Here is a 25,256-nt window from a genome sequence, read left to right on the forward strand (position 1 = left end):
CTCTCACCCCGCTGCCAGTCACAATTCTGGAGAAGAACGCCTCCCTTCCCCACCTCATGTGGAAAACAACATGCAACACTTAATGGCAGTTCAGACACAAATCTTACAAGGACTAACCACAGCCATAGCCAATTTTCAGCATAATGCGCATGGAAATGGCCACCCTCACATAGGCAACAACAGATCCAAGCTGACAGACTTTCTGAGATCTCGTCCCCCAGAGTTCTCTCAGACCGTCGAGCCCGTCGAGGCTGACGATTGGTTGAAAGATGTTGTTAGAAAACTCAACTTAGTGCAGTGTACTCCGGTTGAGAAGACGCTCTACGCCTCTCACCAGCTAAGAGGTCCTGCCGTAGATTGGTGGGAGAATTACTGCAATGCTCACCCTGAACCCACTAACATTGCTTGGGATGAGTTTGCTACGGCTTTCCGTGCAGCTCATGTGCCTGAAAGCACTATTGACATGAAGAAAGAAGAATTCAACAGACTTAAGCAAGGCAACAGCAGTGTCAATGAGTACCTAAGTCAGTTCAACAAGTTGGCTCGGTACGCCCCTGAGGAAGTGGACACAGACAAGAAGAAGATCAGGAAATTCTTGAAGGGGATCGCAGTTGGAATGAGACTCCAGTTGATTGCTCATGACTTCCCCACTTTTCAACATATGATCAACAAAGCACTACTACTTGAGGATGCCAGAAAAGAGGCTACCGAAGAATACAAGAAACGCAAGTCTAACCATCAGGGAAATTCTTCCCGAGGCGCACCTCGCCCTCGCTACGGTCAACCCATGCAATACCACCAGTCGGTCACTCAGGCTAACCGCCAGCCAGGCTACGCCCCTCGTCCTCAGATGAACCGTCCGGCACCTCAGCCACAGCAGCGTGCCCCTAGTGGCAATACTGCGCCTAACAGTGTTACCTCTTTCAAGTCACCGCAGGGACCATCAGCAGTTCAGTGTTTCCGATGCAACCATATGGGTCACTATGCTAGACAGTGTCCTCAGAATCCTACCAACACCAACTCAGGGCATGCTAATGGCAGCACTGCCAGAACTCCTACTCCAGCGGCAGCTCAGTCTCGTCCTAGCTCTCAAGCAAGTGGACAAGGTTCACGTGCTTCCAACAACTTTGGTCGAGGCCGTGTGAATCACATTCAAGCTGAAACCGCTCAGGATGCTCCAGACGTTGTGATGGGTATGTTCTCTGTCAACTCCGTACCCGCAATAGTTCTGTTTGATTCAGGAGCTTCCCATTCTTTCATATCGCAAGCTTTTGTGAAAAGAAATGGTTGGAAAACCCAAAATTTGCGTGTACCAATGATAGTACATTCCCCTGGAAGGAATATAAGGGCAACTCAAATATGCCCGGAAGTTAACCTTAGAATTAAGGAAGTTGACTTCCTAGCCAAACCGATAGTCCTAGACTCGCAAAGCTTGGACATCATCCTAGGGATGGATTGGTTGGCTAAGCACAAAGGACAGATAGATTGTGCCGAAAAGTCCATCACCTTGCAAGGACCTGGAGGAAAGCAAGTCCGCTTTACCCCTAACACCCCTACCGCAAGTCGGTCTATCCTAACCTGTTTGCAAGTCACCTCCTTGGAGTCGGTGCCCATAGTCTGTGAATATCCCGACGTATTTCCGGAAGAATTAACAAGTATGCCACCAGACCGAGAGATTGAGTTCGCCATAGAATTGGCACCAGGCACTGCACCAATTGCAAAAAGACCCTACCGAATGGCAGCTAATGAGTTAGCAGAAGTTAAAAGACAAATCGAAGAACTGGAAAGTAAAGGTTATGTGCGACCTAGCTCATCCCCTTGGGGAGCCCCAGTGCTTCTGGTTAAGAAAAAGGATGGCTCTGAGAGAATGGTAATCGACTATAGAGCCCTGAATGAAGTAACTATAAAGAACAAGTACCCGTTGCCACGGATTGACGATTTATTCGATCAACTTAAAGGAGCAAGAGTCTTCTCAAAAATTGACTTGAGGTTAGGTTACCACCAACTGAAAATCAGATCTGAAGATATCCCGAAGACCGCTTTCTCAACGCGTTATGGTCTATATGAGTTCACAGTTATGTCCTTCGGACTCACCAATGCTCCAGCATTCTTCATGAACTTAATGAACAAAATCTTTATGGAATACCTGGATCAGTATGTCGTGGTGTTCATCGATGACATCCTGATATACTCCAAGAATGAGGAAGAACATGCTGAACACCTGAGGCTGATAATGGAAAAGCTCAGAGATCATCAACTATTTGCTAAATTCTCGAAATGCGAATTCTGGTTGGATCGAGTAGCATTTCTTGGACACGTGATTTCCTCCAACGGTGTCGAAGTAGATCCCAGCAAGGTTGAAGCTGTACTTGCTTGGAACCCGCCCAAGAATGTGTCAGAGATCCGCAGCTTCCTTGGCTTAGCTGGATATTATCGAAGATTCATTGAAGGATTCTCTAAGCTAGCCAGACCTATGACCGAGCTGTTAAAGAAGGAAAAGAAATTTCAATGGTCTGCAGCCTGTGAAGACAGCTTTCAAGAAATGAAGAAAAGGTTGACCACTGCCCCAGTTCTCACCTTGCCAGATATCCGAAAAGATTTCGAGATCTTCTGTGACGCATCAAGACAAGGCTTAGGATGTGTCCTAATGCAAGAACGAAGGGTTGTGGCCTATGCATCCAGGCAGCTCAGGCCTCACGAAGTCAATTATCCCACCCATGATCTCGAGTTGGCAGCCGTGGTTCATGCTCTTAAGATCTGGAGGCACTATTTAATCGGGAATAGATGTGAAGTATACACCGATCACAAAAGTCTTAAGTATATCTTCACACAGACCGAGTTAAATATGAGACAGAGAAGATGGTTAGAACTAATCAAGGATTACGATCTAGGAATTCATTATCATCCTGGTAAAGCCAACGTGGTCGCTGATGCGCTAAGTCGCAAGGCCTATTGCAATGTAGCTCAAATACGGCCTGACCAAGATCACCTGTGCAGAGAATTGGAGAAGTTAAGGCTGACCGTGGTACAGTCAGGTGTCCCTGCCAGCTTGACAGTACAGCCTACCCTAGAGTCGCAAATCCGGGAGGCTCAGAAAGACGACGAAGGGATAAAAGAGTTAATAAAAAGAATACAGGAGAAGAAAGACACCAATTTCTCCATAGACGATCAAGGCACAGTTTGGTGCGGTCCACGCATCTGTGTACCGGCCAAGAAGGAGATAAGAGATCTCATTCTAAAGGAAGCTCATGAGTCCGCCTACTCCATTCATCCAGGAAGTACGAAGATGTACCAAGATATCAAGGCATACTTCTGGTGGGCTGGAATGAAGCGAGATGTCGCAGAATACGTAGCCCTGTGTGACATTTGCCAAAGAGTCAAGGCGGAACATCAGAGGCCAGCTGGTCTGCTGCAACCCCTACCGATTCCCGAGTGGAAATGGGAAGAGATCGGAATGGATTTCATCACCAGTTTGCCAAGAACCCCTAGCGGATACGACTCCATTTGGGTAATCGTGGACCGACTCACGAAATCAGCTCATTTCGTGCCAGTGAAAACGACCTATGATGGAAAGAAACTGGCAGAACTCTACATGACCCATGTCGTATGTAGATTTGGCTGTCCCAAGAAAATTGTGTCAGACCGAGGCACTCAGTTCACCTCAAGGTTCTGGAAGCAGTTGCATGAAGCCCTCGGAACTGATCTAAATTTTAGTACAGCCTACCATCCGCAGACCGATGGTTAGACGGAAAGGGTAAACCAAATCCTAGAAGACATGCTACGTGCGTGTGCCTTGGATTTCGAAGGCACTTGGGATCGTTGTTTGCCGTATGCCGAGTTCTCATACAACAACAGTTATCAGGCCAGTATTCAGATGTCGCTGAATGAGGCAATGTTCGGAAGAAAGTGCCGCACCCCCTTGTGCTGGAATGAGGTGGGCGAAGCACTGGTATTCGGTCCTGACATACTCAAGTCAGCAGAAGAACAAGTTAAGCTGATCCGAGAACGTTTGAAGACAGCACAGAACCGTCAGAAGAATTACGCTGACAATCGAAGGCGTGACCTTGAGTTCGAAAAAGGAGATCATTTGTACCTGCGGGTATCACCCCTCCGTGGTATGAGAAGGTTTGGGATGTCCGGCAAGTTAGCACCCCGCTACATCGGCCCCTACCTCATAACCGCCAGACGTGGCGAAGTGGCTTATCAGCTTGAGCTACTTGAAGGTCTCGCAGATGTGCACAACGTGTTCCATGTATCCCAGCTAAAGAAATGTCTTCGAGTTCCAGAAGAGCAAGTCCCCCTGGGTAATATCGAGCTGGAAAAGAATCTGACCTATAAGGAAAGACCGATCAAGGTTCTTGAAGAGGCAGAACGTCAGACTCGAAGGAAGACCATCAAGTTCTACAAAGTCCAATGGAGCAATCATTCTGAAGATGAGGCAACCTGGGAACGAGAAGATCTTCTCCGCGCCGAGTTTCCGGAGCTGCTCCCTTAGGTGCTGAATCTCGGGGTCGAGATTCTTGTTAGGGGGGTTGGTCTGTAGCGCCCGTTCCGTCGTGGCGCCTAGCGGGAAAATTATCTCTTAAAAACCCTAATTGCGAAATTTGATTCCTTGCTTGTTGTCTAGTGTCCGTGCCATCTCAAGATCTCAATCCCCGATCTATCGTCAAGTTCAATTCCGAATCCAAATCCTTCCAATCAAATTCCTCCGCAAAAGTCTATTTTGCCTCCCCCGAGGTCGATGGGCCGAATCTCGCTCGGCCCATCTCTCTCTTCCTCGGCCCATCTCTCTCTCTCTCTCCCTCTCTCTCTCTCTCCCCCCGGCGCGCTCCTCCCCCCCCGCTCAGTCTCGCCCGCTCGCTGCTCGCGTGTGCGAGAGCCGCGCCGAGCGCCTCTCTCTCCGCTCCCCTCCGCTCCGCCCGCTCGCCGCGCGCGCGTGCGCAGGAGTCGCCCGCGCCGAGCGCCCCTCCCCTCGCGCGAGCTTCCCGCTCGCAAAACCGCTTCCCACGCGCCGTGTTCGCGTGCGCGCGCCCGCGCGGACGCCGCCCGTTGCAAGCCGCGCGCAAGCCGAGTGGCCGACCGTCTGGTCGCCGCCGCCGTCACCCTCTGCCGCGCCAGCCCGCGCCTGTCGCCCGTGTCGTCGCGCCGCTCCAAACCATCCCACCGTCATCGCCGTCGTCATCCCCCGGCCCCCGCCACTCCGCGCGCAAGCCGCCAAGAGGCGGAGGCCGAGCTCTCCTTTCCCTCTGCCGCGTCGCCCCGTCTCCTCCTCCCTTCCCTCCCTCATTTTCGCCTCCGCGCCTTTGCCGCCCTCTATTTCGCCGTCGCCAATCGTCGTTGCGCGTGTCGGAGGAGCCAGTGCGTTCGTGGACGCGGAAGGGGACTCCGGGCGCGCCTTCTTCTTCCTCTTCGTCGGCCCGAGGCCGGAGAAGTTTACTCCCGCGCCGTCGGCCTCTCGTCACAGCGCCCCTCCTCCGCACGGTAGTGCCTCTCTCCGTTCTTCCTCCTCGCTCCATCTCCTCCCCCTAGCTTTCGGTAGTAGCTTGAGAAGCCTCCCCGTAGTTAGCCGGCGCCGCCCCGACCGTTGCCGTCACTCGCCGTGTGCTCGCCGCCGTCGCCGCCCGAGCTCCGTAGCACCCGCTCGTCGCCAGCCTCGCTCGGCGTAGTTCCGCCCAATCCGACGCAAGCGTCGAGTTCCCGAAGCCGCGAAGATGCTCTCACCGCCGGGAATTAGCCCCTCGGGACCTCGTCGCCGTTTCCCCCTTTCCTCTCCGCCGGTTGCCACCGCCGCAATCCGCCACCGACGGACTCCCTCCGGCGAATCCGAGCCGTTGGCTCGTCTCCCCTCGTCCTGTGCAGCCACCCGGTGTGCTCGCCTTCGCCGGTATCGCCGTGGCTCGCCCCGCCGCTCGCCGCTATCGCCCGCCGTCCATTCGCGGCCGGGTCGTCGTCTACCTCCCGCCGGCCCGCGTGGCTGCCACGTAGGCGCCACCTCGGCCGCGACCGGATAAGCCGACCCGGCCAGCCGCTCCCTCCGTTTCTCCCCGTGCGCGTGGTCCGCGGTGAGCCGTGAGGCTGCGCGTGGGCCCGCCGCATCCGTTCCTCCGCGAACCGCGCGCGTGCACCGCGTCCCAGCCCCGCCCACGCGCGTACGCCGCATACTCCCTCTGCACGGTGAGCCGAGCCGCTGACAAGCGGGTCCCACCCGGGACCGCGCGTGGTGAGCCCGGTCCACCGGACTCTCTCTCCTCCCTCCCGCGCGCGCGCGCGCTTGGGCCGTCTTGGGCCGGCCGGCCCGTTAAGCTCGGTCGAGCCGCCCCAAATCTCTTGGGCCGCGCCCTAGCCGCCCGAGAAAAGTCTATGTTCCCTCCCTCTTTTCTTTTCTTTTTCTTTTCCAAAAAGAATTTAATTTAATCCTTTTTCCTTTAGACCAAAAATCCGATAATCTTGGAAATTCAATATCTTCCCAGCCGTAAATCCGTTTGACTCCGTTCAACTTCCAAAATTCCCCAAATCTCGAGATCTATCTAATGGCATGCTTAGAGGTCATTAATAGGGCTTTATTTTCGCCGTTTGTTGAGTTGTCCCGTTTCGCGTGTAGTTTCAGAGCCCGAAGACCCGCAGTGCGAGGATTTCGAGGATCAAGCTCCAAATCTCGAGCAAGGCAAGCCACCTTTGAACATCTTGAGCCTATATTTGAAATTTAATTATGTTGCTTGCAAAATATTATGCATTGATAGGATCGCACTTAATCTGTTTGTCCCGTCCGCAAGGCAGATTGGCGGACCTACCTAATTGGTCGCATTTGATCCTTCCTTTGTTAATTGCTATACCACGTCCCCTTGTAACCACCCAGTTGCGCCTCGATACTCGAGCACTCTGTGCGAGTATCGACGGTCGCCTTCAAACTTAAAATCTGAGTAACAACTTGGGTAAAACTGGAGTTTTACAAAAGACTTGGAAAACCCGACACTTGGGTCGGTGCTTGCGAACCAAATGAATTTCCAAAACCGCGGACCGGGGAACGTACCGGGTGTACGGTTTCCCGCTCTTGCACTTAAGGACCGATTCCTTGGAATTTCATCCAAACATAAGACAAGTACGACCACATGGGTGGAATGGGACACCCCTGGCTGAGTAACTAGCTTATCAGGGGAGCCTTGATGCCGAGAGACATGTGGATTCGCCGGGGTGGTGTCGGGGAGGACCCCTGGGCTTCCTGGCACAGTATGGTCTGGGACCTAACCTGTTGTTGGTCTGGGACCCCTCTCGTCGGCATATGGTAAACCTGTATCGGCTTTCGAAATGCCTTGTCATGAAAGCTTGGAGGTCTCCCGACGTGGCTGATCCCCACGGGCTGGGTGATCCGGGTTAGTAATGTCGTGTGGGTAAAGTGTACCCCCTCTGCAGAGGTTAACAAACTGTTCGAACAGCCGTGCCCACGGTCATGGGCGGATGTGAGGTGATTCCTAGCGTAGTTTTGTTTGTCTACTGCTTGTGAAATTGCTGTTGTGAAAAGGGGTTCGATGTTTGAAAAATCAGTAGCTGACGGGATCAGCTAGGCCCGGGTGGCCGTTTGAAGAGTTGTTGGCCCGGGAGGCCGTTTAAAAAGCTGTTGGCCGAGTGCCAACCCTGTTTCAAGATCTAAAGACTGATGCATTGCACATACTCCGACTGGACGAGACGCACTGTCTCATCCGTGTCGTTTGAGAAGCACTCACTTAGTTGTTTTCAGAAAAGAGTTCAAATAAATTCAATTACGAAAACAACAGTCTTTCCTTGAAGCCTGCATTAAACACTTATTTCCCCTGGCTTGCTGAGTACTCCCGTACTCACCCTTGCTCTATTTAAATAATCCCCCCCCAGTTGCTGAAGAAGATGAAGCGGATCCTGCTGATGAGGTGTTCTTCCAGGAGCAAGCTGGCTATGATGAGTTTTAGGGTTTCGGCCTAGTTCCCAAGTCGCGCCTGTGATGATTGGTCCAAGTCCTGGCTTCCGCTTTCTTTTTGTAATGCAGTTGTGAGCTCGGGATCTGTCCGCAGCCCAACATGACTGTAATTCTACTCTATAATAAAGAGACCTCTGTTGCTGTGATATTCTGTCTCCCTGTGATACCAGCACTGTCTCCTGGGACTGGTATCGATTAACAGGTTTATTTGGAGCGTCACGGGCTTGTTCCGGTCGGAACTAGTTCGGGGCGTGACACATATATTATAGAAGTAACTTATAAAAGAAGAAAATAACTTTAATTAATGCCTTTTTTCATTGAACAAATTATCTATAAATATATATATATATATAAGAGTTACTTTTAAATTTGATTAAAATACTTCCTATACATTCATAATGCTCTGAAGCGATTACTTTTATTAATTTTTTTTAGTTAATTCCATAATTTGTGCTGATTAATTTAATTTCTAGATAAAGTTATGTTTTTATCTTTACAACGGATTTACTTCAAATGACATGCTAAAGTTATCTTCGTTTTGTTCTAAGTTACTTCTATAATATATATAAATTACTTTTAGGTTTTACTGAATTTACTTTTATATATCTAAGAAGTAACTTAGTGAAATCTAAAAGTAATTTAGACATATCATAAAAGTAATTTGTGATTTTTCATCAAAATATAATTATGTGAGATCTCGTTGTAAAGATTTAATTGTTACGAACACAACGGTGTAATCGGATCGTAGATCGGATTAGTAGTTTAAGAGAAGATTGTATTTGAAGTATAGGTGGATGGTGTCTCTTATAGATGAAGTGGTAGCTGATTTATCCTAGCTGTGTAGTTACGTCCAATATCAAAATATGTGCTTCTTCAAACACTGAATTGCAAAGTATTATCCTTCATCTCCTCGGTACTATACACTGAACAATAATACTACCAATAATGTCACGCTGCATCAGCATCAGTAACATATCCATGTCACATACATGGGGCCGTCTTGGCGTGACAGGCCGGGTTCGAACCAGATGGCACGGCCTACCTTGGGAGTTTCTCATAAGGATAATTCTACCGTCTTAAGAAGATATCAGAGGTATTATATTTTTTATATAAAATTTAATACCTTTAAATACTAAACTTTTTTAAGTATAAAAAATTTTTAGTGTAAAATCTCGATACCTTTAGATATTTTCTCAAGTACATAAAATTTCTTTTGTCAAAAGGGTTGGGAGTTTTCTTCTCCAAAACCCCCTTTCCCCCTCATGCATGCGCCTCTCCGGAGCACCGCCGCATGCTTTCAGCCCCTCATCTACGGCGGCTGTAACCAAACGAACACCCTACCACGAGGCCACCTCCTCTCTACTTCTCTAGCACACGAGAAGAGGAAGCACCTGTTTGGCATGGTGACCCCAGCCGTCGGCGACTGATAACGAAATCGCTAGTTAGTGACTAGTCGCGCGCCCTTCTTCCCGCGCGGATGGACGCGTGGCGCGCGTAGGAGGGGAGGGGGCGCGGCGGCCGCGCTTAGTGGGGGTCCACATTGGTTTTTTTCGCCGTTTTTTGTGGGGTTTCATACGGTTCCTTTTTTATGTTTTTTCTTTTTTTTCCGTACTTTCAGTTTTCAGTTTTCTTTTTTTTTCTGTTTTTCCTTTCTATGTTTTTTTAGTTTTTTTAAGGAAAAAGTACGAATTACCCCCCCCCCCCCCGGAACTATTCCGGTAGTACGATTTACCTCCTAAACTACAATACCGGACATTTGACACCCCAAACACTTAAAACCGGATAAATTACAACCCTAACTCGATTCGAAACGGTTTTCAGCCTACGTGGCACACACGTGGCGGTACAGTCAGCAAAAAAAAACAAATAAAACAGGTGGGGCCCACCTGTCAGCATTTCTTTTTCACTCCTCTCTCCCCCTCTCTCTCGGTGAACACAGCAGGCGGCGGGCGGGCGAGGAGCCGACCGCCGACGCCGACGGGCGGTCGGCGGCGGGGATGGCGGCGGCCGGCGGGCGAGCGAGGATCCGACGCCGACGGGCGGCCAACGGCGGGGATGACTGCGGGCGGCAGGCGAGCAAGGAGCCGACGCCGACGGGCGGTCGGCGGCATGGATGGCTGCGGGCGGGCGAGGAGCCGACGCCGACGTGCGGCCGGCAGCGGGGATGGGCCGGATGGCTGCGGGTGGCGGGCTAGCGAGGAGCCGACGATGACGGGCGGCCGGCGGTGGGGATGGCTGCGGGCGGCGGGCGGGCGAGGAGCCGACGCCGACGTGCGGCCGGCGGCTGCGGGCGGCGGACGAGGAGACGAGGCCGGAGGCGGGCGGGCGCGGAGGGGGCTGTGAGCAGCGGTAGATGAGGTTGGCGCTCGATGAGGTTGCGGCGGTAGAGCTCGAGGATGCTGGCCATGGCGGCCTCCCGCTCCTCGGTCTCCTCGTCGTTCGTGTCGAGCTCCTTCACCGCGAACGTTGTCCTGTGCATGTTCCTCCCCATCACGATCTCCCTCCTCGTCGGCGACCCCTCCCCTCCCTCCTCCCCCGTCTGCCCAAGCGAGCCGTCGTCCTCGCCCCTGTCCGCCGTCGTCGCCGCATGCCACGCCCCGCTGGCTCTGTGTCTGTCACGCCCAGAAATTCACAAATAATTTCCGAACTTATTTGTGCATGAAATCATCGTCCAGGAATCAGCCGAGGTACACAAACTGACAATTTAATATACAAATCTATCATAATAATAACGTTACATACTTACAAAAGAAAAGAAAAACAGCAGCGGAATAACGGTCTAGCGATGGCTTCAGCTCCGCTCCCACAGGCGGCTCAACTGGGGTATAAGCCAAACGTCTTCTCCTTCTGGATCCTTTTTCTTCAACTGAGGTTTGATTGATTATTGCAAGGTGAGCATATAACATACTCAACAAGCCACACAGCAAATATGCAAGTGCACAAGGATACCAAAAAATGGCATAATATAGGGCTCATTTGCAAAAACAGCATTTAGCAAACATTTGAGAATTGTAAAACAGTAGAGTAATTAATCATCAATTTTAATCAACACCGAACAACACACCCATGCTGCTCAGGCCCAACCATCCTGAACAACCATACCCGGCTGTACAGATCTATCTCCAAACCAGGAATGTACCATTCCAAACCAGGAGCTAATCAAATTAGCAGTTATAGCATTATTTATTATGGTGAGAAGTGTGGGACTAATCACAAAAGACATTGTTAGACCCGCCCATAACCGCGGGCACGGCTATTCGAATAGTTTTACTCTGGCCAGAGGTGTACCACTGTATCCACAAGACACAGCCCCACAACATGTCACCATGCGCCTCAATACCACCACGGTACCTCAGAAAGGAGCTGTGACAGTACCCCTCGCACAACACAATCCACCACAGCGCACCATTCCTGGATCATAATCACCCCCTTATAAACAAGGCATGGACTCCCCAGCGACCCCCGTGGGCTTATCTCCGCCACTTCTCAGTCTGGTGCCCCGCAATGAACCATGCTATACAAAAGATAAAGCCGTTGCCCATGCTGGCTTGTGGTTGGCACGATTAATGTTTTACAACCGAAACTCGTGAACCGGTCCTTAATTTTCACAAGCATGACCATCAAAACCATGTGCTCACAACCCACCATTATCAAGTTTTAATTGGCAAGTAATTAATTAACCAATCACGATTGACCATCGTGAGCTTCCATTAAATATCCATAAGTGATAGTGAAGCATGATTTATCCCATTAGTGAGCTATTGTTTCTAAGCATGGCTAAGCATCTATTTTAAGCATCTAGCTGAACCAAACCAATATATAAGGTTCTAGCTAATCAAATTATAACCCATAGGTAAATAAAGTCATCTCCGGCCATAATTAAATGGGAAAGGCTCACCACCCAGTGACATTCAAAAATAAATGCACAGTTGAAATAAATAGAGAATTTAAATATAGGATCAACATGCTCAAAGGAATTGTGTTTGGGATCTGTGTGACTTGCCTTGCAATAATTGGTCTTCAATTATCTTCTTGAACTCTTCTGACACACACGCGAACCTTTGAAACGACGGAAACGACAAGCTAACACGCAAAACGAGGAAAAATACTAATAAAAACCAAATAAACAGAACATATAAAGTAAACAAACATGTAGATCATGATTTTAGATGAATTATGAGACTTAAACGGCCTCATTCCGATTTCGTATGAGTTAATTACGAATTTTACAAGATTTAATTCCAATTAAAGCCTATTAAAGAAAAGACTATTCCAAATTAATTAAACAATTTACAAATGATTTATAACTGAGATAAAAGATTAAAACAACCTCCGGAAATAGATTGGATCATATTTGATAGATGACATATGTTAAAAAGAAATAATATGCCACTGAAAAAAAAGAATGGGTTTATATGGCTGAGACTAATCTTGACCGAGTCGACCAAGATCGGATGGCTTGGATTGACCTGGCAAGCGAGCCTCACGACATACCGATTGAACTACGTGACACGGGATCACCCAAATGATCAACCGAAACCGGCGAACGGAACCGGCGCTATGAACGGTTCTAAACTAAAGGACGACTCAATACGGACGAACGAACGAAACACGGGGAAACACCTCGTTCAAACAAACGAGCGAACAACTCAACAACGGTTGTGGCTAAACCGGTGAGCTAGACACGATTCACGGTAAAGCCCCGGTACGGCAAACGATAGGCCGGTAGGAACCTAGGGATGCACCTACGGCTTTACAACTCGGCTACCGGGCTACGGCTAAAGCGGTACACGGCTGCGACACGACACAGCAGCGACGGCAAACGGTGGCTACGGTAGCGGGACGGCAACGACTTGGCACGCACGAGCAGCAGCAGCACGGCTGTAGCAGGGAGCGGCACAGCGACGGCTAGGCAGCTAGCGCAGCGGCGACGCTAGGGCAGCAGCTAGCGGCACAGCAATACGACAAGCGGTGCGCACGGCAGCGGCACAAGAGCGGTTACGGTGGCACATATACAGCAGCTGCGCAATGGCAACGTACAGCGGCTAAACAGCGACGCGGCGGCAACAAGGCGCCGGCGGCAGCGGCGGTGCATACGGCAGTCGGCAAGCGACGCGGTAGCGGCTGCTCTAGGGTTAGAGCAATAGCGGCGGCGACATGACCGAGGGATTGAAACCTAACCCGAGGGAACACGGATAGAAGTTTCACCGAACCAAAGCGATTGGAGAGGGAGAGATGACGACGGCGACCCGGCGGCAACACACGGAGACGACGACAACGCTAGACAAACAACGAATTAGATTAGATTGGATTAATACCCTAGGAAAAAATCTACACCGGTGAACGACATAGGAGCGGCGGTTGCCGGCGAACCACGGCACAATAATGCAAACGGTGGGCACCGGGAGGAAGAGGAGATTGAGAGGATTCCATTCCCGCAACTAATTTGGAAAGAGGAGCAATGGGGTGGCCGGATTTGAAAGGAGGAGGCGGCGGCAACAGGACACGGGCACAGCAGCTCGGCTCTGGCTGGAGGTTGAAGATGCACTGTAGCGAGGGGATGCAAAACAGACTTTTGGCTGGGCTTCTATTGCACAGCCTGATAGATGGAGGGATGCAAACTAGAATTCGGGGGGATAAGGCCGGCCGAATAGAAGGAAGAACGGGCCGAGGACTAAAGGTGAACTTTTCCTATTTCGGCCCGAAAAGGAAAAGCGGATTTTAATTATGTCACATCCTGATTTTTGTTTCAGGATTTATAAATTATTTAATAAATTATTATTAGAATTTATATTAAATGTTCATTAATTTACAAGTGAAGTTAAATGTGGGAAATAAAATTTCCTAAATATAAAGCATGGATGGATTTAATTTTTATTAAATTCTCCATGGTTAATTATACTCTCTGGAATTTTCTCGGATTTTTCGGAGCTCAATTATTAATTTTAATCATACAAAGAGAAGTTCAGCAATTATTTAAATATTAAATTAATCATTAAATGGTCTGATTATAATTTTGTTAAGTACTTTGAGTGTCCAAGTATTTTCAGGATTTTTCTTGAAATTATTTGAGTATTGGAAGTATTTTTAACAATTCAAAGATCATTTCAGTGATTATTTTAATTGGAAAAAGTTTTTAAATCCTTCCCTAAGTCGTTGGGCCGATTTCGGCCCAACTCTTTCTCTCTCCGCGCGGCCGAACCGGCCCAATCGGCCCAGCAGCCGCCCCCTCCTCTCTCTCTGTCAAAGTCTGTTTTGCCTCCCTCCTTCAATCGGGCCGAGGAAATGAAGCCCAGCCGGAAAAGTCTACTTTTCCTCCCTCTGCTACTGTTCATCTTCCAGCTCTGGACAGAGCCCGAGCTGCCACCTTACGCCGCCTTCCGCCTCCAAATCCGCTCCAATCCGACCCCGTTTCTTCCGGATTTTTGAGGGGTTTTGATCCTCTCATCCTCCTCTATCTTTTCCCCCAAGAATCGGAGCAAATCGTTGGGTATTTTATCCGAATCAAACTCGTTTTCGAGTTTATCTCCAAAACCGAGTTTTGATTTTCCCGGAGCGATTTCTTGCGGGAGGAGTCCGATCTCTTCAATCCAAGGCTATAAATAGGACCCCCTAGTCCTCCTCTTTCGTTTGCCCCCTCTCCCGTCCTCTCCCGTGACCCGTGGAGCCGTCGCCACCGTGCAAGCCGCCGCCGCCGTCGCTTCTTCGTCGCCGGCCGTCATCCGTCGTCGTTCGGCACTTCGGTGAGCACCATCGGGTTCGTCTCGTCGTCCTCTACGTGTACATGCCCTCCAAATCCGCAGCCAGCCGCTCTATCTCCGGCGAGGTCGCCATCTTGGTTCGGCCATGGGTGATGTCAGCATGACGTCATCGGTTTTTCTTTTTCTCGTTTTTCTAATAGATTAAATCTTCGGAAAATCATAACTAAATAACCGTAGATCCGTTTCAGGTGGTTCAAGTTGCTAAATTTTTCTAAAATCAAGATCTACATGTTAAAAATATCCACATGTACTGTTTATGCTTGTTTTTGTACTGTTTTGTTGATTTTAGTCTTTTTGCTTTAGTTTCCGACGTTCCGGAGGAGAGCGTTTTCGTTGAGCAAGGTTCGGAAGTGTTTGCGGAAGCCCAAGGCAAGTCACACAGATCCCAAATAACCCTTTGAACATGTTGAACCCGTTTAAAGCTATTATTTTATTTCAACTATGCATTATTTTTGAATGTCATCGGGTGGTGAACCTTTCCCCGTTAATTAATGGCCGAAGATGATCTTATTTTCCTATGGGTTATAATTTGATTAGCATGAACCTTATATAATGGATTGGTTCAGCTAAATGCTATATGTAAGTTTGCTTAGCTATAGAAACATTAGATAACTAAAGGGGTTAATTATAAACTATATTATATTATTCTTATTAATTATGGTTATATTTAATGGTAGCTCACGATGGTTAATCGTGTGATGTTAATTAATTGATAATTAAAACCTGGTTAAGGTGGGTTGTGAGCATATGGTTTTGATGGTTGTGCTCATGGCAATTAAGGACCGGTTCGCGAGCTACTGTTGTGAGACATTAACCGTACCAACCACAAGCCAGCGTGGGCAACGGCTTTATCTTTTGTATAGCATGATTCATTATAGTGCGCCAGACTGTGAAGTGGCGAGAAGTCCATGGGGGTCGCTGGGGAGTCCATGCCTTGTTTATAAGGGGGTGACTATGATCCAGGAACGGTGCACTGTTTTGAGTTGTGTTGTGCAAAGGGTATTGTCACGATTTCCCCCTTTGCAATGCCGTGGTGGTATTTCGGGGCATAGCAACATGTGTGGAATCGTGTCTTGTGGGTACAGTGGTACACCTCTGGCCAGAGTAAAACTATTCGAATAGCCGTGCCCGCGGTTATGGGCGGGTTGAGCAATGTTTTTCGTGATTAGTCTCACACCTCTCACAGTAAATATGGATGTTAATACTTGGTAATAATTTGTTTAGCTCCTGGTTTGGAGTTAGATCTGTACAGCCGGGTATGGTTGTTCAGGATGGTTGGGCCTGTGCAGCATGGGTGTGCTGTTCAGTGTTGATTAAAATTTCTGATTAATTACTTCACTGTTTTACTTCTCTTAAATGTTTTGCTAAATGCTGCTTTTGCAAATGAGCCTATATTATGCCATCCTTTGGAATCCTTGTGCACTTGCATATTTGCTGTGTGGCTTGTTGAGTATGTCATATGCTCATTCTTGCAATAATCATCAAACCTCAGTTGAAGATAAAGGGTCCAGAAGGAGAAGACGTTTGGCTTATACCCCAGTTGAGCTGCCTGTGGGAGTGGAGCTGAAGCCATCGCTAGACCGTTAATTCCGCTGTTGTTTTCTTTTCTTTGTAAGTATGTAACGTTATTATTATGATGGATTTGTATATTAATTTGTCAGTTTGTGTACCTCGGCTGATTCCTGGACGAGGATTTATGCACAAATTAGTTCGGAAATTATTAGTGAATTTCCGGGCGTGACAAATTACTTTTCCCAATTAAATTAATCACTGAAATGATCTTTCCATTATTAAAAATACTTTCAATGCTCAAATAATTCAAAGAAACTTCTTGAACATACTTGGACACTCTAAGTATTTAACAAAATTGAAACCAGCTCATGCAATGATTAATTTAATATGTGAATAATTACTGAAATATTCTTTATATTATTAAAATTAGGAATTGAGCTTCGAAAAATCCGAGAAAATTCCAGAGAGTATAATTAATAATGGAGAATTTAATAAAAATTAAATCCAACCATGCTTTATATTTAGGAAATTTTATTTCCCACATTTAACTTCACTTGTAAATTAATGAACATTTAATATAAATTCTATTAATAATTTATTAAATAATTTATAAATCCTGAAACGGAAATTCAGGCTATAACAGTGTCCCACGTCGCCGCCGCCTCCTGATTCCACGCGCCTGCCGGCTCTGTGTCCCAGGTCGGGCTCCGCCACCGCGCTCCGCCGACCGCCCGCGCCCGCCCCCTCGTCTCGCGCCGCCGCCTCGTCTCTCGCCGCTGCCCACCGCCCTGCCCCGCACGCCGCCGTCCACCTGTCCGCCGCTCCCTCGTCTCACGCCGCCGCCATCCACCGATGCCTCCGCCGTCTAGCGCCCGCCCACTCGTCTCACACCGCCGCCTGCCCACCGCCCGGCCCCGCGCGCCGCCGTCATCCACCGGGAGGCCCCCGAGGTCGACGTGGTCGCGGCACGCAGCCCCCCGGCGGCTGCCGCCTCGCCTCACCTCGCTGCTGCCCGCGCTCGCTGCCTCCGCCGCGTCTGAACTCTGAAGGAGAAGAGAGAGAAAGAGTGAGGGATAGAAGAGAGAGAGAGAGAGAAAAAACTGACATGTGGGGCCCACCTGTTTTTTAATAAATAAGTTGCTGACTGGACTACCACGCGTACGCCACGTAGACCAAAACCACCGCGGATTGGGTCGAGGGGGTAATTCGTCCGGTTTGCATAGTTGGGGGGTGAAGAATATCCAGTTTTGTGGTTTAGGAGAGTAATTCGGACGACCGCGATAGTTCGGGTGTACAAATACAAACCTTATATACACAAATACAAACTTTGTATACGTGTATACAAATTTTGTATATGCGTATGCAAACTTTGTATATGCGTATACAAACTTTTTATACGTGTATTTTTTAGGTTTTATACGTACGTATACTAACTTTGTATACACCTTTTCAGTTTTCTCTTTCTGTTTTAGTTTTTTTCCAGTTTCTCTTTTTTCTCCTTATTTTTAAGATGTGCGTATGCAAAGTTTGTATACGTGATTTTTTTCTAGTATTGTTTTTGTTTTTTTAATACGACATATACAAACTTTGTATACGACGTATACAAACTTTTGTATATATCATATATATATATATATATATATATATATATATATATATATATATATATATATATATATATATATATATATATATATATATATATATATATATATATATATATATATATATATATATATATATATAAACTTGGTATACGCGTATGTATATATATTTTTATACATATAAAAATATATTTTTTTTATAGTAGTACCAGCAGTATACTAATAGTAGGTACTAGTAGTAATAGTAGTAGTAGATACTAGTAGTAGTAATAGTATAGTAGTACTACTAGTAGTAATTAGCAGCAGCAGCAGGTGCGGACCGCGCGACCAGTCTGGTCGCGCATTAGCTGCCCCCGACTGATAAGAGTACGGCGTTCTTGCCACGCCCGCTCGCATGACAGCCCGGCCCTGTTTCGCAACCGTATGATCTCGCCGGTGTAGGTTGACATCATGGGCCGAAACCGAATCAACCCCAACGGTACGGTGAACGAACGAACATTAATTACTTTACGAGACAATCGTGCCGGCGAGCACGTAAGCCGCGCCGATGGCGCCCTAGCTTCTCTAGCTAGTTCTTTACCATATATGGATTCATGCATGGACACGGCAAGTAATTAAGTTCCTGAACAATTAAACTTGAGGTCATCGTTGTATTCGTGTCCTTCGTCGATCGGCCTATATATATATGCAGGCGTGGCGGTGACCACGCGGGTGGCCACCACGGGAGAAGATATATACTTCTATATACCCCTGCAGCGGCATGATCACCGTGGCGTACGTGCAGGCCAGTCGCCATGGCCCAAACCAGACGAGAACGTAAAGCAACGTCGTCGATCTGTGTGCACCCAGCCGGCGGCCATCACCGACGTTCAACTGTGTTCTTTCCCAATTTTCCTAACACCTCCTCTCGAACATAGCCTTAGGCTCAGAGATGCTCGCCGCACCCTGCACGTGCCAACGGTCATAAGAAATCCTCGAGTTTTAAACTCCCAACCCTTTCCCACGTGTGCAATACCTCATTTGATATTTGATTAATTTCGTTATTACGTAATGGAAAAATTACAAAAACCACCCCATAAATCACTTGAAGTTTAACATTTCACCCCATAAATCATCTTGTTGCAAATACCCACCCCTACTTAATTTGTTGCAAAAACCATCCTAATGTGCACACGTACTTAATCAAATCAATTTGTTATCGGTGCTGTATGGTTATCACAAGCTAAACTAGCCAAGTAAATATTGTCCAAGCGTTTGCATTAGACTTATTTTTCATATTTGATTGAACTTTTTTTTTTCATATAGCAAAACTCAGTGCGACAATGTTTAAGCTCTATTTTGCAATTTTATTTGTGGAATCTCACCGAAAAATATGAAGAACACTCTAGAAGTATTTAATTTTGGTAAAGACCATATTAACGGCTCACACTTTATGAAATCATATTGATTTGGTTAAACATGTGTTTATTGGGATGGTTTTTGCAACAAAACTGAGTATGTGGGTGGATATTTGCAATAAAATAACTTATAGGGTGGAATGTCAAACTTCAAGTGACTTATGGGGTGGCTTTTGCAATTTTCCCTTACATAATTAATGCAATTAATTTAAACAAAACAAGCCAAGCAAAAGAAGTCGAGATCAACTACATATATATGCACGCATGGTTAGGGAACAATAATCTCCAACAGAAGTACTATATATATATGCCGGTGTCACCGTGTCACGCGTACGTGTTCCGGTGTTCGTTCGATGAGTCCACTGTGGTGCTATTCATCGGTTCACTGTTTGAATCTGCCGGCGAATGCTTGATAGAATATGGCTGTCAGAGTCGTAGATGGCCGAACCGGATATGGATTTTCATCTTTCCAGAGTAAGTTCTCCCATTGTTTGTATATTATTTTAGTAGTTATTAAAAAAATTTAAAATGACTTAACAATATAGACTAATATAAAATATATCACTCCATACATTCAAGACCACATTCGACTTTTACAAGTTAAAAAAAATAAATTGAAAATAGTTATCATATATTCGTGGCTATATGTTATTTTTGTTACAACTCGCGGATATTGAATTTAACATGCATGTTTTGGGGTGATACATTTCACATAATCACATTAATCTATCTTTCTAAATTATTTTTTTAAAAAAATTTAATTATTTAGATGATATATACGAAATGAGGATATCCCTCTAGCTATACCCCTTGTTGGACGCGAAAGCAGCCGCGCGCCGTTTGTTCACGCGGCCCAGACACCGTCAAAGATTATTTTCAGCACATCTGGATGGCACATGCCGAGACTTCAGAGTGCTCACCCTGAATAACCTTTGCCTAATGTGCTACACGTGTTCAGTTACAATAATCTTCAAAGATGCTAGAAAGGGTTCGGTGTGTAAAACTCCGAAGCACCCATCTATATATATATATATATATATATATGGCGCCACAAAATTTAGTTAGAAACAGTCGGATTGAACTTCACAATGATTACCACCATTTCAAACACAAAGTTGACCACTAATGAGCCACGGCAATATAGCAAATAAGTAACTTGATTATAATACACAATATAAATTAAATTTAAGATAGAAAACTAGCGATCACAAAATTTACACTTAAATAAATTAAAAATTACACTGTAATTATTAGTATAAGTGCAGTATAATTTTAATGTAAGTACGATGTGTAATTATAATATAAGTGAGGTGTAAGTGCAGTGTAATTATAGTATTAAACACTAATTTCTCAATGTAACTTTTCTTATGGGCCACCATATTTTTTATCAACATGTATTTACATTATAAGTCCCTAAAATTTACATATGTAATTTTAATATATTTTCACTGTAAGTCACAAAATTACATATATAATTCGTATGTAATTACAATGTAACTATAGTGTAATTTTTATTACTTATAACTACTTTGAGGAAAGAACGAGTACCATCTTTGTGGTCAGTTGGTCAAAAGCGTGCTGCTGTAACTCATCGATCACACGATAGACTCCCCGCCACCGCGCCTTCATTGCTCTTGGAGAGCACTCGCACGAATCTCGATACACCGCCGCACGCACAGACGTCCGACGAAGGTCGCGTCGCGTGCGCCATATTTCAACGCATGTGTGCGATTTTTGTGCAAGGAGTCCGTACGTGATAACTGTCAGCTCATCTGTCATCTGATCCGTATACTTGATCGAGAGATCCCATGGGGTTCGGAGTTCTCTTCTCCGGATCCCCTCGACACTTCGTATCCAGCGGCCACGAATTACATGCACCCTGAACACGAAAGCACCGTGGCGTGGACGCATGGTGATCCTGTTCGCGATCGAGCGACGAACGAGAGACATTCTCACCTCCTCGCCGCGCCCTACGCATGCAGTCGCAGTGGCATGAAATGCATCATCTATCCTGATCGAGCAGCCTCGACAGTGCCATATCTGAATATATATGGCCATCGCCAATCACACCAACAAAATTTGACATGGACTTAGTCGTTTCGTATCTGAGTTCCGTAACTCTAAAAGCATAGCCATCCCTCTTTCGATTTTATCCATCTAAACGAAACGGAAGAGCTCGACTGACAGAACTCAAGTCACGACCCGTTTGTTACAGGTCGGGTTATGGAAAAATTTATCACTCCACAAAACATACAAGTTTAATTTTAACTTATACAAGTTGTAATAAAAATGACAATTTTTACTAATAGTTAGATTTTAATTTGTTATTTTTGTTATAACTTATAGAAATCAAACAATCTCTTCAAGAAATTGATAAAGCAAAAAAGACATTTACTATAGGTTGGTAATGAGAACATGCATGGTGGGAAACGTAATTAAGGCCAATTGGTCTAAGGTTTGTTCTCCTGTTCAGTATGGTGGCCTCGGGATTTCAAACTTGGAACAATTTGCTAGAGCTTTTTGGCTAGGGTGGCTGTGGTTCAAATGGAGGACGCCAGAAAAGTCTTGGATAGGAACTGAAACACCTTGTAATGAATTGAATAAGGATCTGTTTGTGGCATCGACGAAAGTCCAAATTGGTGATGAAAAAAAGGGGAGCTTCTAAGAATCAAACTGGATTGGTGGTCAAAGCCTAAGAAGTCAAGCGCCGAACCTCTATATAGGCATTCTAAGAGGAAAAACCACACTGTCCAAGATGCCCTGCAACAAGGAAGGATGGATCAACAACATCCGCCACAGCCTCACTATTCCTCTCCTTGATGAATTATTTAATGTTTGGGAAGTTCTAGCACATGACACCCCACAACTAACATATGGGGCATAAGACTCGATTGTTTGGTGATGGACAACGATGAGGAATATAGTGCAAAATCCGCGTATCAATTCCAATTCAACAGAATGGTATAGTCGCCATCAACAAAGTTGTCTTGGGAGGCATGGGCTCCAGCAAAATGCAAGATTTTCACCTGGCTGGTGCATCAAAACCAGGTGTGGATAGCTAACCTGTTTGCAGATCAAGGGATGGTCAAATAACTATTTCTACCAATTATGTTTTCGGAATCTTGAAACTGCCGATCACCTTTTGTTCGAATGTCCAGTTTTGAAGCAAATCTGGTTTGGAGTTCTCACTTGGCTGCGACAAAGGCGTATCATCCTGAATTGGGCACAAATAACAAGCGACCCGGAAACAACAAAACAAAAAGGGCTCATATATCTCTTCTTGCTCGTCGCTTAGAAAATCTGAAAGGAACGAAACTCAAGAATCTTCAGAGGAAAAGAGACGACGGTGCACCAAATAATCAGTCGTATCTAAGAGGAATTAGGTTGGTGCGGTATAGCTCGAGGAACACGCTCGATATATACGGATTCAACGATTGACGTCTGTCTTCAGCTGCAGTGATCTTCAGTCTTCTCCGGCCAAGTGTAGATGGCCCGTGTGTGCGCGACTGGCCGAGATCAAGCCAGACTTCAACCCGGCCTTCCTGCTCAGCCCAAGAATTTATTACACGTGTTTTCTTTACCTCAATTAGTTATTCTTAACTCATATCTGGGCCGCACAGGTCCGATCCAACAGCTGCAGGTATCCTAGAAGGGGTTGGAGTTTTGGTCATGGACACAGCGACGATCGAGGAGATCATCACACGTGTCCTGTGTCCTCTCCTCTCCTCTCCTTACGCTCAAGCCTCGCCGGCGCCGGAGTTCCCACGCCCTGGCCCCGCCCCTGATCCAGGGAAAACCTGATGAAACAAGAATGTGCAAAGTAAATACTTGCTCCGTCCTAAAATATAAGCATTTTTAGCGTAGTGCCAAGTCAACCATTTTAAAATTTAACTATTAATAGAAAAAATAAAAAAAATAATCATGTAAAATTGATGTTATTAGATTTATCATTAATCAAACTATCATAAATGCAACTCTTTTTATTTAAAATATTTTATTTTTATAGATATTGTTGGTCAAAATAGCATCTCAAAGCCTGTGTGGAAATCCGAAAATACTTATATTCTAGTACGGAGGGGTAAATAATAAACCAGGTTTCAGATCTTTGTGTATGAATTGTGACCAAACATTCGATGCTTCAAAGAAATTGCAGACACGAAACTATCTCCCCCGGAAATTAAAATATCAGTTTTAATGAATTTCGTCATTTTCTAAAAAAATGGGTCAAGGTTTGTTTAAATTTAAAATATTTCCTTTCCAAAATTTCTGAGATCGGAAATTAAAATCTCAGTTTTAATGAATTTAGTCATTTTCTAAAAAAATGGGTCAAGTTTGTTTAAATTTAAAATATTTCCTTTCCAAAATTTCTGAGATCTCTGAAATTTCGTTGCCCCCGGATAGAAAGTTTTGTAAATTCATGAAAAAAATACTAGAGATAGGTGTAGATATGAAATACATTCTCACCAAATCTCAAGTTCAAACTCAACTTCGTTTAGGAGTAACAAAAAAGACAAACTCAACTTCGTTTAGGAGTAACAAAAAAGACAAATTTCAGGTGAATAGTAACAGGACACTATTCACCTGAAATTTGTCTTTTTTGTTTCTCATAAACTAACTTGAGTTTGGAGTTAATATTTGGTGAGAATGTATTTTATATCTACACCTATCTCTAGTATTTTTTTCATAAATTTACGAAACTTTTAGGTATGATTTTCACGAGTTTTCAACACTTAGCTCATTTTCACCGGATATGTCCTCCACATATAACTAGCATATACATGATTTAAACTTGTTGAAACCTCTAATAATCGTGCATAATTAACATATGCCATACATCAATTGATTTATATGGATAATCAATACATCCAAAATAGTTTACATCGTGTACACAATAATTACGGCATGTACTTTCTCCTCACTATTGTTCCCTCCTTGTGATCGCTGCGTGAGTAAGGGGTGTCTTCATTTGATAGGAGGATGCTAGGGTCAATCGTCACCGTGAAAGGGGGTTGCCCATCCAACTGATCGTAATCCTCGTCAGTCTTGTCCTCAACTCCGACGATTTTTCTTTTGCCTGGGAGAACCACTTGACGCTTAGGCTCATCAGGCCCTCTGCCCTTCTTTCCTTTGCTAGACATGTCCTTCACGAAAAAGACTTGCGTTACATCATTGGCAAGGACAAAAGGTTCGTCTGAGTATCCAACCTTGTTAAGGTCAACAGTTGTCATCCCACTGTCATCAATCATTACGCCTCCACCAGTCAACCTAACCCATTGGCACCGGAACAGAGGAACCTTGAGAGGACCATAGTCAAGTTCCCATATGTCCTCGATGGCACCGTAATACGTGGCAGTTGTTCCATCGTGTCCCATGGCATCGACACGAACAGCGCTGTTTTGGTTCGTGCTCTTCATGTCTTGGGCTCTCGTGTAGAATGTGTACCCATTGATCTCATATCCCTGGAATGTCGCGATCGACCCAAACGGTCCCCTCGCCAGGAAGGCAAGTTGTTGGTTGATCGACTCGTTACCCATGAGATGTTGTCGTAGCCACGCGGGGAAAGTATCAATGTGATGCCATGTAATCCATGCATCGGACTTACCGATGTTCCTGGCGCGAACTAGAGCCAAGTGCTCCTCGATGTAAGGAGCTACCAATGAAGAGTGTTGCAGAATAGTGAAATGGGCTTTACGGAATAAATTGTTGTCTATCGTCGTTATTGCTTTCCTTCCGAGAGTTCCCTTTCCCCGTAGTCTCCCTTCATGGCGTGATTCAGGTACCCCGATTGGGCGAAGGTCTTCGATAAATTCTACGCAAAATTCGATGACCTCCTCTGTTCCATAACCCTTGGCGATGCTTGCCTCTGGACGAGCACGGTTACGAACATACTTCTTCAGAACGCCCATGTACCTCTCGAAAGGAAACATGTTGTGTAGGTACATAGGCCCGAGAATACGGATCTCTTTCACAAGGTGACAAAGCAGATGCGTCATTATATTGAAAAATGAAGGTGGAAATATCAACTCAAAACTGA

The 25,256-nt window shown here is 46.0% G+C and overlaps 1 long non-coding RNA gene across 2 annotated transcripts; it reads left to right on the top strand.

The window, feature by feature from the left end:
- The first annotated feature begins 14,229 nt into the window (after positions 1-14,229).
- LOC136354038 (uncharacterized) lies at positions 14,230-16,506 on the top strand. 2 transcript variants are annotated; one of them, XR_010737739.1, is made up of 3 exons: positions 14,230-14,705; positions 15,013-15,078; positions 16,202-16,506. It is a non-coding gene; the product is annotated as an uncharacterized lncRNA (long non-coding RNA). The 2 variants fall into 2 exon arrangements; XR_010737738.1 differs by having other exon boundaries at positions 14,230-14,691.
- Positions 16,507-25,256: the final 8,750 nt, after the last annotated feature.

This window comes from Oryza sativa, chromosome 11 (assembly GCF_034140825.1).
Source record: "Oryza sativa Japonica Group chromosome 11, ASM3414082v1".
Taxonomy (NCBI): Eukaryota; Viridiplantae; Streptophyta; class Magnoliopsida; order Poales; family Poaceae; genus Oryza; species Oryza sativa.